Genomic DNA, 13,603 nt, shown 5'->3' on the forward strand with positions numbered 1-13,603 from the left:
AAGTGGTTTGGGCTCCTTCTGTAAGTAATGTTGGGGTAAAATTTGGTTTTGGAGAATTCTACAAGCAGCACAATTACCACAGGTCAAGCAATCAGTCCGTTCCAGTCACATTTTCAACAGGCACGGTACTAGTAGCATTAAAAATTAAAAATTAAAGTCTCAGCAAATGCCAAGCCATGATGATGGTATTGTTAAATTTCTGTATTTAATTTTTTTTCTCCATATTTCAACTCCAAATTCATTCAGACTTAGGCATTGTTAAAATTAGTTTTCTCCTGTGAAGAGAGACATACTGTGTGTGTGTATGTCCAACAGCTCTGGACCACTTTTCAGAATTCTAAATATGCGAAAATTGGTGAATGCCACAAATTCTCTTATTGTAAATTACTGTTCCTAGTGGTTCTTGCATGAGGCCCATTATGTGGTAAAAAAAACAATTCTTTAAATTAAGAATGTACATTTTCAGTGCCGTCCATCAACTTAAACCACAAAAGCACGAAAGAATAAAGTTGTATTCAGCACAATTTTTTTTTAAACCACGGAACAGATTACATTTGTGTTTGCCTAATCTGGCTAATCTCCATCACGTCTGATTCCAGTCTCACCTCTGTTGGTCCTGATCTCTACTTTGTCCAGTTTGGTGATGATGTCGTCCTTCATACCAGAGAGCTGAAACACACAGTCGTACCTCCTCCAGTCTTCAGCTGGGACTGATGAAAGGTCCAGGTCAACACTCATCTGGAAGGATCCATCGTGGTTGGGGAGGATCTCTCCGAGGTCCACGTCCTCATGAAGCTCCTCTCCATCTTTCCTCCAGAACATCATGGCTCTGTCAGGGTAGAAACCTGTAGCGTGGCAGCTGACTGGAGAGGAGGGAGACTTCTGGAGGAGAGACACTGAGGGAAGATCTGCACAGTGAAGACAAATACTTTATTATTATTTACTGGAGATTAATATTATCATTTCTGTTTGATGTCATGTATTTTAAATGCATTTTTTTATGAAATGCAAATAAACGTCACTGAAGTGTAAAAAAGGGAGGTGAAATAGATTAAAAAAGGAGGACAGTTAGTGTGAGAAACACAGAAAGAGACAGAGAGACAAACTGAGACAAACAGAAACAAAGCAGAAAGAGAGAGAGAGAGAAAAAAGTGAGGAAAAGAGTGGTGATAACTGCAAAGAGGAGAGGGAGGCAGAGAGATGAAGAGAGAAGAAGAAATATTAACATTGTTGTGTCCATTAAACTCCATCAGGTCATGTGATTCTACCTGTTCTCAGCAGAGAGCTCCTCCCATAGTTCACAAACTTCTTCAGCCACTCAGGACACTCCTGGTTCAGGAAGTGTTTTTTCTGATATATCAAAGCTTTGTCATTGTTCCACTGGTGTCCGTGATGACAGCCTGTTGGTTTGAGCCGATGAATGTCTCTATCTTCAGGTCAAATAATATGAAGTCTTCTCCATCATAACCATACTGATCATAACCATTGACCTCTCCAGTCTCATCATCCCACTCACAGCCGAACATCCTCTGGTAAACGTGAACACCTGAGAGAGAGAGAGAGAGAGAGAGAGAGAGAGAGAGAGAGAGAGAGAGAGAGAGAGAGAGAGAGTCATATGTTAACTGTTGATAACTCAAACTAATGATTATTTTCATTATCAATTATTTTTATTAATCAATTAACCAAACAAATTTAAACAAAGAAAAGCAGTGAAATTCTCACGTCTTTTAAATAAAAGACTTAAATAAATATTTGATTATCAAAATTGCTGTCAATTAATTTCCATTAATCAACTAATAGATTACTGACTAATAGTTTCATCACTTTATATGTTTATTACGACACAGACACACTGTGGTTAATTTAATTTAATCTAATCTGTAGTTCTGCTAAATATTTAGTGTTCAAACTAATAATTTTGTCATTATTGATTTATTTTTGATACATTTAAATAAATGTTTACAATGTAAAATGAAATGTAGAAAGGTGAAGAAGTTGTGTGAATGATCTCCTCTGTCTGATCAACACTTCATGGAAGCGTATTACATTCACCATCGGAAAAAGAATTTAGACACGCATATCTCGTAATTATGAGAAATAAGATAAGCTGTTTCTATGGTGAATGTAATACGCTCCATAACACTCAACACTATTTCATATTAAATGATATTAAACAGAGAAAAGCAGAACATTATCATATTTGAGGAAAGTGAAACTACAATATATTTTGACTTTTTGTCAAAACTGTTGGGATGGACTGGTTCCTGCAGGAGAGTTCTTCTGGACCAGCTCACTGCGCCACTTATTCTGATCTAATCTAGTGGAGATAAAGTGGTAATGGTCTCTGCTGCTTATTATGGGATGGACAGAAACACTGGATCAGTGGAGTATAGCAGCATCCAGTCCACTCAGTCTCAGTCATGTTTCTGTTGAGTTGACGTGTTTCAGTCACGAAAATACATCAAACTGTTTAATCTCTGTGTGTGTGTGTGTGTGTGTTAACGTGTTTACTAAAATAGAAGGATAAAAATATAAACAACATTTTATTAGTAGGAAGTGAAACATAAACAAACCTCCAATTTGGTTGAAGCGCCGCTTTACAACTTCAATTTTGGCTTTGAAGGTCCGCTGGTCACCCCTCAAGTTCCTAGTGTTCTTCTGCCAGTACTGAGGATCATCTTCTGTGACTCTGCTCATCCAGTCCTGTTTGGGTACCAGTCTCATGGTGTTACTGTCATAGTGAACAATCTCAACTTCATCAACCAATCCCACAGCCACAAACTCTGGGAAGTTTGGGACTCCAGAAGACCCAGTGTAGAAATACTTCAGAGAGTGAGTCACTGTAAGAAAATATGAATGTAATAATGTCAGTTTTTATATAAGTAGGGATGTAACGATCAGAGGTGGGTAGTAACAAGTTACATTTACTCCGTTACATTTACTTGAGTAGGTTTTTGAAAAAATTATACTTCTAGGAGTAGTTTTAAATCACTATACTTTTTACTTTTACTTGAGTAGATTTGTGAAGAAGAAACTGTACTCTTACTCCGCTACATTAGGTTACAATGAGCTCGTTTTCTTTTTACCTCTTTGGTATTCTACGCGTCATTGTTTTTATCCCCCCCCCCTGCATACGCCTCATTTTAATGTTTTATTTTGACAGAGAGAGAGACTTCCGCTAAAGGCTCTACCACGTGACTGTGTTTCACCAATCAAATGCAGTTGTGCAGTCTCGTCACGTGACCGTACTCAAACTCAGCGGCGGGACCGGACCTTATATACCGTCTATGGACCGGACGGGTCAGCTTTACAGTCGTAGCAAAACAAAAATGTCAGAATCAACCGCCTGTACTACCAATCCAGATCAACATGTACTGGATTTCTTTCAGTTACCCGGCTTCACCTAACCTAACAACCGCGGTCCCACATAAGCTGTGTCACGACGGTGGTTATCAACCAGTTCAACCAACCCAGGGTTTCCCAATCCAGTGGCGTGTGTTCACATAAAAGAGGCGGTGTTTGCACAAAATGACCATTAGCCACATATTTTACATAAGAAGAGCAAACTATAATTCTACATAAATATGAAGAACACAGACTTTTACAGGCAAAACGCAATACAGTCGCTGCTTCCTAAAACAGGAGGACAGCTGGCAAAAAAAATAGCAGACGCTGTAGATGCACAAATCACAACGCTTATCAATATCACCTCCCCGTCAGTCAGGCACAAGATCTGACCATAATTACACTTGTCCTTTCCATAAACTGTTGTTGATTTAGCAGTTGCAACCCTGGCAGTGGAAGCGATCGTGAGAGCAAATAAAAAATATAAAAACATAATTCAAACCGCTGTGCGCATTGGCAACACACGGCTCAAGAAGCCAAGAAATAGACGATATGTAAGAAAATTCAACATTGCAGTGGTTACAAATAACTTTAGTTGTGTTGACTGCACCGTCTGGAAGAACTTTAAAATTAAAATGGCCATGTAAAAGTTCCGTACGTTTGTTTATCCGCCAATTCTTTTCTTTTCCGGTTCCTGTAAGCGCGGCAGCAGTCAGCACAGACTTTCACAAAATAAAAGCCTGTGAGCAACAGACTTTTAAAATAATAAAATAAATAATAAAAACTGCATTAATGCGCGATAAAATAATTGTCTGCGTTAATTAATGAGTTAACGCGATAACGCGTTAACTTGCCCAGCCCTAGTTAAAATATAAAATATAGGCTAGACCTACTACGGGACATAGACCTGAGCCTACCCTACGCTCTTGAACGCAGCATGACTGCACTTCACCATCACACCACTAGGTTATGTGAGCACATTGCATACGATCGATTTGACAGCACTCGCAAGTCCGAAGAAGTCACCTTGCTTTTGAGGTAAATACCACCAATACATCTTAAATATAAATATATGTGGCTATCCTCTGCCATTCAGAGCTCCGGAAAAGTTCCCAGATATTTTGAGACACCTGTCAGCAATAGACTACAATGCAATCTCTGATGGCGGAATATTCAGTGAATTGGCTACCCAACAACATCAGTGCAAATTCCAAAATTGTTCGTCTGTTTATTTCCACGGTTCAACACACGAGATGATTGAAAACCCAAGTGTTGTTATCACTACGTGTAGGCCTACATTATAAGACTAGAACATAGTTTGGCTGTGCAATGGATTTATTAATTTCTGCCAGTTAGTGCATTTTCCCTGTGTATAAGTTAAAGACTATGTTTGACACTGAGGATATCGGAGACTGTGGTCTGGTTCAAATGAGTTAGGCCCACGTTTTATTTCATTGTGAAATTTAGAATGACACTCTAGACTTAACAACTAAATTGTTAAGTCTATTTCTTTGTATTGCGAAATTAAAATGAAATATGTACTATTACAACCAATATTATGTTGAAATTAATTCAAAGGAATCCTCTCTCTGTCTGTTGTGTGCGTGTGTCAAGTTATAGCCTAGGCCTACCGTGTGCATATACTACGCAAAAGCGCCACTCGCGCATGGCTACTTAATTGTACAGCTTAGGTTATGTGCGGGTGAGCCAACTTTTTTAATGAGATAAAGAGAGCCCCATTAAAGACCATAGACTGTAAAGACTCAAAGATAATTCGAGCACTGTGCAGTACCTCCGTAAACCGCTAAGCCCATGGTGGCTTTAAGACTAGTGTTGACGAACTGACCGAAGAGCCGGTTAATTAACCCGACTCGTGTCACTGAGCCGGGAGAATCGAGTGCCATACATCAATGAACCGACTCACTCCCGTTTTTTTCTTTTACTTCATTCGGCCGTTGGCATTATATATATGTCAATGGTTGGCCGTTGTGTAGCTGGTATTCTTCTGCTACTGTGTGTGTTGTAATCTAGCTCATTAGCGCCTCCACTGGACTGGAGTGGTGGTGCTAGAATCAATCAGGAAATGAGCTACTAATGCCTAGACCCTATGCCGAACCCCGCTCGAGTCTAATGTAACCGTGCAACCGGCCGGCCGCTCGAGTCTAATGTAACCGTGCAACCGGTTGGCCCGCTCCAGTCTAATGTAACCGTGCAACCGGCCGGTGTTCTGTCGATCTATGCTACCTATCGAGATGTGCTACTTAGCGGTTCTGCGCATGCGCACGACCCACAAGCGTGGTCTGATTCCCCGCCCACAAATCTATGCAACCTTGCAGGTCGGACATGCGGTCGGTACTGTGGTTAATGTTGAGTAACATCTAATAGTAATAAATAATGTATTCATTGTGCCTTTTGACCTGTAAGCATGTCAATAAATATTCAATAAATATAAATTAATAGAATATCAAAATATGCTCCTTATCTCCTGACAGTGCACATGGAGTGAGTAGTGGTGCAATATATAATGATTCTGTTGGGGGAGCATTATTTGATAGGGTATATTTGTCAGAATACACTACCACTGAAATATTCAATAAAGATATAATGGAGTATCAAAATATTCTCAAATAAGCATAAGATGTCAATACTGTTAGAGTTATATCTCTATGGGATTCAGCCTGCCTGCACAATTCGAAATGGGAACACATAAGGAAGCACATTTCGATAGGGCAGCGACTCGATAGACTCTACTATCGATTTGCTCTACATTTTTCGAACCAAGGCAGCATAGATCGTCAGAACGCGGCTCGAGTCTAATGTAACCGTGCAACCGGTTCGGCCCGGCACCGAGTCTAATGTAACCGTGCAACCGGTGTGTTTCGAAGTCTAATGTAACCGTGCAACCGGTCAGTCCGCTCCGAGTCTAATGTAACGCGCAACCGGTCGGCCCGTCGAGTCTAATGTAACCGTGCAACCGGTTGGCCCTTCGAGTCTAATGTAACCGTGCAACCGGTCGGCCCGTTCGAGTCTAATGTAACCGTGCAACCCGGTCGCCCGCTGGATCCTAATGCGTAACCAACCGGTCGGCCCGCTCGAGTCTAATGTAACCGTGCAACCGGTCGGCCCGCTCGAGTCTAATGTAACCGTGCAACCGACTCTAATGTAATCAAGCGGTGTCTTGGTTCTCGGCAAGTTTGAGTTATTAACCAAGCCTTGTTTCTGGTGCATCTTAGAGGATTGTGTTCACGGCAATTCACACATTATCGATGGGGAAGTACAGTACATACACGTCATGTTATTTTGGTAGTTATGTTAAGTTAAATGTTAGAGAAGTGAATGTTGCTACATGGTAGCTAGGCTAGGCTGTCACAAGGAGACCGTAAGGACCGTAACCGAGGGTAGGCTACTGCATGAGTCTATGTAATCAAACGGGTGTCTAGGTTCTCGGCAAGTTTGACTTATCAACCGATAGCAGAAGCCTTTATGTCTCGTGCATTTTAGAATTGTGTTGATGGAAATTCATATGCTACATTACCAAGGGGAAAGTATTAGGCCTATATCACATACAAATACACGTAATGTTATCTTGATAGTTATGTAAAGTTAAACGCGATCATCACCCACCCCCCCTGCCGAGGGCACGCGAACCGGTGACCGAATCTATTAACTCGGTAGGCCAACCAACAACCGTCCGGTTGAACCGACTCTCGTAAAAGAGTCGGTTGTCCCATCACTATTTAATTTAACATGGCGCTCTTCCTGGGGGCTTGCACGAATGAAGTAAAAGAAAAAAAAAAACAAGAGTGAGTCGGTTCATTGACGTATGGCACTCGATTCTCCCGGTTCAGTGACACGAGTCGGGTTAATTAACCGGCTCTTCGGTCAGTTCGTCAACACTAGCAAAAACACACACCACGACAGCTCCTGATATTATAAAATAATGGTCGAAATAAATGACACACTTCTGCCCTTTTTTCAGAAATAGGCCTACACTGAAGGCAACAGTGGCTAGCTAAACAAATGTAACTTAGGCTAACCAACCGATGAGTTAGGCCTACTGACAGGATTTACTTTAACATGAACTTTAACGTTAAGATAATGGGTTTGTTACTTTCTAACATTTCTATAATCTGCAAGTAAGTCCTAAAACTACTATCAAAAGAACTGTAAACTCATGAATACAGTTTATAAAGACAAGAAGCATTTTTTTTCTTTTAGCCTACAATTAAATAAAATCCTTACCTGCCGCCGCGTCCTGGACCATGAGTCCCAGGAGGAGCAGAACCAGCCAGGTCTTCATTGTGAGCTGTCTCTTCTGAACCTTTTGATAGACTTATTACTAACTTCTATGTTTACTTCTCCAGAGAAAAGACACCGCCCCGCCACGACCACCGGGGTCAACTGAGGATGAAGCGCTGTCGTCATCTGAGCCAATGGGAATTTAGCATCGACGTCACTTGTTACTCGGTGAAACTGACCCAGTGAGATATAAACGAAAGCGAAAGTAAAATTGTGTTATTTCAGCCTGTGCGAGAGGATGTGCCTTCATTCTGGTTTCTCAGCTGTGTTCACATATGAAAGGAGCATTCTACCTTCTGCTGCTCAGATCTTCTACAATCTAGAAGGTGATCTGTGTGTGACAGGCTGAATGCGCTCCTGAACTGATCTGGAGCTGTGGACGCTGAAAACTGCTCCAACAAGAAAAATGGAACACCTCTGTTGATGTTTGAACACCTGATGCTGGTTTTCATTTTGCTCTTTCTTTGGTGCTGTTTCTACTCTCTTTCCATCCTCACTTATTGTTGCTGAAGCAATTTATAAAACATTATAGAGTTTCTGTTTAATAAGAAAACTCAGATCTTTTGTTATTCAACTGAGACATTATTAGTCATGATTATTACACAAACAGATCAATATGTGTCACATATTTTATCCAGAGAATCTAGTTATTATTTGACTTTGAGGCTTGAACTCTTTCTGCTCACTGCAATACCTGAGTCTATATCACTGCTGATCAATACCTGAGTCTATATCACTGCTGATCAATACCTGAGTCTATATCACTGCCTGAGTCTATATCACTGCTGATCAATACTCTCTATCACTGCTGATTTATACCCGAGTCTATATCACTGCTGATCAATACCTGAGACTATATCACTGCTGATCAATACCTGAGTCTCTATCACTGCTGATCAATACCTGAGTCTATATCACTGCTGATCAATACCTCAGTCTATATCACTGCCTGAGTCTATATCACTGCTGATCAATACCTGAGTCTATATCACTGCTGATCAATAGCTGAGTCTATATCACTGCTGATCAATACCCGAGTCTATATCACTGCTGATCAATAGCTGAGACTATATCACTGCTGATCAATACCTGAGTCTATATCTATAATACCTGAGTGTACTCCAAGTCAGCAGAGTGGCAGCGCCCCCGTGGAGGATTCTTGTATCTCCTCTGAAAATAACAGGACAGGAACAGAGACGCAGCAGCATCAGGAGGACTGCTACAGTTTTGTTGATTGCTTAAGGACTATTTTGAAAACCGGGACTGGTTTTTCCAAATCCTACACCCAATCAGCAGAACACCTCAGACCCTTGGCAAAATGAAACTCTTACAAAAACAATACACTAATTTATAAAAACCATATTTAGTTACCATGTGCAACACACACGTTTCATATGACTTAGTTCTGACTTAGTTTGGTTTGAACCAGTTACACACTGCTGTTGCTAACCTAAAACACTTTTAGCAATTCTACTTCAGTGATTAGAGTACTGTAAATGAAGTACACAGAGAAAGTACAAACATACAATAAGTTCACCAAACACTACACAAGACCAATGCTGCAGACTGAGGGAAATATCATTTATTTCTCTCCCATATAATCCCAAATCAATCAACATGTCAACATGGAGAATACACAACAAAACATGTCCCAGTTTTCATGCTAGTAATGTGCATAACACTGTTAGCTCAGCAAACAACAGACAAAGTAATAAATAATTAAAATTACAATACAGGTTACTATAACAGTAAAAAAAAAAAAAAAAGATCTAAAAAATATTTTTTCTGCACATTTTTCCGGGAATTTTCTTTTTCAGTTTACTGTATTTTTTTAGCATATTTTTGTTCAGTCCAATGTAAATATAACTGCTGTGCATATGTTGCACTGACTTGTTTGGTGAAAAATAAAAAAAATAATGTTTCAACAGCATATGTGTGTATCTGCAAATATGTCTGTGCACATGAACAATCTGAAGAATTGTCTTTGTGCCTTTGGTGCAAAAGTTTGATTTTGATAATGCTATATGTAGTTTTGGTTGCAGTGCTTCATTTTGCAGGATATATATGAGATATTTTGCAGTTTGGGTGTGCGGTTTTGTGAATTGTGTTTAGTATTTTGATAAAACCAGCCTAGTTTGCAAAATTGTGTTTTAGCAATTGTAAAAAACTGTAAGCAATCATGTGTTTGTGCACCTGATGGCTGTGTCTCACAGATTGACTCATAGGTGTGATAATGGGACAGTCAGTGCTTTGGAATTGCAAGGAAGTGCCATCATAATATACTTCTGTGTCTAATGTATACCAGTGTTTATTTTCTTTTGCAAATCACTGTGTGTATTGTTTAGCAAAAAGTGTGAGGCTGACATTGTGATTATGGTGGGGCACATCTGGGCCAATGTTTTGCTCCCTGAGTGTAAGGTTTTGATAATTATGTAATACTTTTGATTTCAGAGTGTCAGCAATCGGCAAAAACTGTAAGGACTTCATTGAAAAGCAAAACAGACGTACAAAAGGAATAAAATATCAGGACAACTTCATTCAACATTCATACTTAACCCAACACAAGAAGAGATTTGGAGCATTGCTGTTTCTTTATGTTCATAAAAATAAGACAGAAAACGTCCGTCCTCCCAAAATAGCAGCAAATATTTACAACATTTCTATCAGTGAGCGGCGAAAGCTGAAAACATCCCACAACCCTTTGTCTCAGCTAAAACTAAAATATAATTAGGTTTCAAAACAGATCAAAAGATAGATCTTATGAAACAAAAACAACAATGCACTCCTGATGAATTAAGAAAAATCTGAAAGACATAAATTATTTCTTACTTAAGCCTGGTTGGAATCAAAACAAGATCTTCAGTTTTAAAGAAATATACAAACTAACTATTTACACAACTGGAAAATAAATACTGAACTGAAGTTTATAGTGTGTGTGTGTGTATGTGTGTGTGTATGGACCAGGGCCCAGTTTTTCAAAAGTAATCCAGTGGGATTTCGGATCACGGATTGGATCAAATCTTGGAAATGGGTTTTTCAAAAGCAAAAGAGGGATTCTGAACTAAGATCAGATCATGTAATCCGATCTTACATGTGATCTGGATCAAACCTGCCCTTTGGGTTTTTCAAAACTTTGAACTTGGTTTGGAATCTATTTGATCAAAAAAAAACAGGATTATCCTGATCCCATTAGAAGGGTGGATTCAGTTGTGATTTTTGGAACCAAATAAAATCAGAGAGGGTTTTTTAAGTGAATGATCATAAAATAAAGGTTTACTGATGATATATACATTTCTTCATATTTCAAGCATATATGAAGCATGTCACATCTAATGAGATATGGACTATTCGATAGTATTGTTTTTGTTTTGTTATTTAACATTATAACAAAATAAGGAATGTAAAATGTTTCTGTTTCTTAAAATTAAAACAATGTCCATTTGTGGCCACCAGTATTTTGCCTACCTGTTGTTCTTTGCTCAGCCAGTAGGCTACACTGTTGGTTCCATTTAAGGCTCTGGTAAACAGGATTTGGTCATCCTGAAATTTGGTATTTGGATCACAGTGATCCAATCCAATGTTCCTTTAAAAAACTGGCATAAAGTAAGATGGATCAGGTGATCCTGGATAGCAAAACATGGGATTTCCAAATCCGGATCAATTTCATCCAGATTAAATCTTTAGAAAAACTGGGCCCAGGTGTAACACAGATTTACATTTACATTTACACCGACACCTCCGGCACAGCATGTTTCTGGATGTTGCTGACTGATTTGCAGCGTTGCCCCCGGTGATCTGATACAACCAGAGAACCTTTGGTCGCTACGACAGGGACTGAGCCTTTGTACATGGGGCGCACGCTCTACCAGGTGAGCTATCCAGGCGCCCCAAGTCAGAGATGTTCTTTACAGCTCCGATGTGTCCCAGAGGTTTCCCAGGGGATAAAGAACCAATCCCAGAAGGTTTCACAGAGTTTATGGCAGCTTTGTGTGAATAGTTCACGTCAACTCACTGTGTGCAGGGTGATGGGTTTAGGAGTTAGAGTCTGGATTCAGTTTCTCAGAGAGCTCAGAGCTGTTGTCAGGAGATGGAGGGCATTTGGCTGAAACACAGCAAAGACAAGTCATGTTTTATTTTTGGCAAAGTATCTTCTAACACCTTCTTCCCAGTGGATATGATCCCCTCTTCTAGTCACTCAAATCTCTTCTATCTTTCTGTTTTTATCTTACTTAACTTCTTTTCTTATCACTTCTCTGTTGTTATGTGTATTTATTATTGCATTGCCACATTTTCAATAGTTGTAAGGACCTCAGGAAGAACAGCTCCTGCAATGCAGATGACCACGATCTGCAAAACCAGGGTGGTGAGGAAAGGAAAGCAATTTGGGTGATGGGCTCCATCCCCTATTCCAGCTCGATGAGGTGCTGCCATCAGGCAGAAGATATATGGTACCGTCCTTACAAACCAACCGGGCTTGCAAATAATTTATTCCTACCAGCATCACACTACTGAATAAGTTAAGGAAAATAACTTGATCCTTTCTGTGTGATAATACTAACCTGTCTCCGCCAGATGGATCGCTTCGCATTTGCTCGGCATATCCATCTGGGAACTTACCGTTGGAGAACTTTTGGGAAGGGGCGAAAATACTGGTTAGCTGATTGGATAAACCATCTGTCTATCACCACCTATGTTGGTGATAGACGGGCCAAATCAACCAATCAGATCAATGAAGCGTATGAAAATACAACCACAAGCCAGGCTACCCGCTGCGTGCAGGCAAAGCATAGCTTCGTTAGCTCAGCAAGCAAGCAACATGTCAGTAAAGGATATTTGCCGTTTGTGTAATGAGAATTTAGGAATAAAAGGCACCATTTCAGGTTCCCGGGTCCATATTCCAAAAGAAGGATCCAAGAGAAAAAGCATTGCGCGGCTAACAAAATTAGGGCTACCGCTGTCTGAAAATACTGGTTAGCTGATTGGATAAACCATCTGTCTATCACCACCTACGTTGGTGAGAGACGCTTCTTGTCGTGTTACACCTAAACCCGTCTCAAAACCAACACTGATTGGTTGGTCGTTTGGCGAACGGCGTCCAAATTTTCTCTATCTCAAGATGCCAGACTGATCTGCGAGTGGTAAAGTGGAGCTTGCAAGATTAGGACGGTCTCACGAGGCTATGATAATACTGCACTTTGGGATAATATAAAAATGTCACTGCTGGTGTTTCACCTTACTAATGATAGCCCACTGGTGCTAATGATACTGCTTTACTATTTTATAATGTAGAGATATTTGGTGTTGTGTATTGTTGTTGTGTGGGGGGGAGGAGGGGTTTAGTGGTCCTGTTGTTGTCTGTCTGTCTGTCTGTGCACGATGAATTTCTGAAAGGATCAATAAATGTCTATCTATAAATTCATCCAAAAATAAGTTAATATCAAAATCATAATCTTCGCTCCAATTTCCACATTTATTTATTCTTTTATTTCTTTTTTATGTTTCCAATTCTTTTTATTTACTAATTTAGCCCATTTCTATTTCTATTTCCACAATTTTAGTTTCTCTTTCTTTTACTGATTTATTCTTCTTTGTGACCTCCTAAAGGTTCCAAAACCAAACCAAACACTATCCACACTCTGCTGTTGGTTGAGGGCCATCAAACTGCCGGTCAGCCTTAAAGGGACAGAAATGTCTCAGAGTGGATTATCAGTAACGCTAATAAATCAAATACAACTGGATTATCCAAAAGTAAACACACATTAAACATAATATATGAAGAATAGAAGCAAATATGATGAAATATCCACACATAAATATTAATATTTAACTAAAATATATATTTGTCTCTTCTAGTCATATCATAATGATATGCACTGAGCCTCACCGGCACGGCTTGCGTCAAGTTTGAAGTTCGCTTCACTTTTGAAGTCTGGATCAAAGCATTCATTGTAAGTCTAAA

General features: G+C 39.7%; 1 protein-coding gene and 1 pseudogene across 1 annotated transcript in view; both read right to left on the reverse strand.

Moving 5' to 3' along the window:
* The window catches only part of LOC120571311, a 177,523-nt gene that overhangs the window by 149,750 nt on the left and 14,170 nt on the right, over positions 1 to 13,603 (reverse strand). The gene's annotated exons all lie outside the window — the stretch shown is intronic.
* LOC120571307 overlaps positions 1 to 13,603 on the reverse strand; it is a 212,999-nt pseudogene that overhangs the window by 61,002 nt on the left and 138,394 nt on the right.

Source organism: Perca fluviatilis, chromosome 13, assembly GCF_010015445.1.
Source record: "Perca fluviatilis chromosome 13, GENO_Pfluv_1.0, whole genome shotgun sequence".
NCBI classification, from domain to species: Eukaryota; Metazoa; Chordata; class Actinopteri; order Perciformes; family Percidae; genus Perca; species Perca fluviatilis.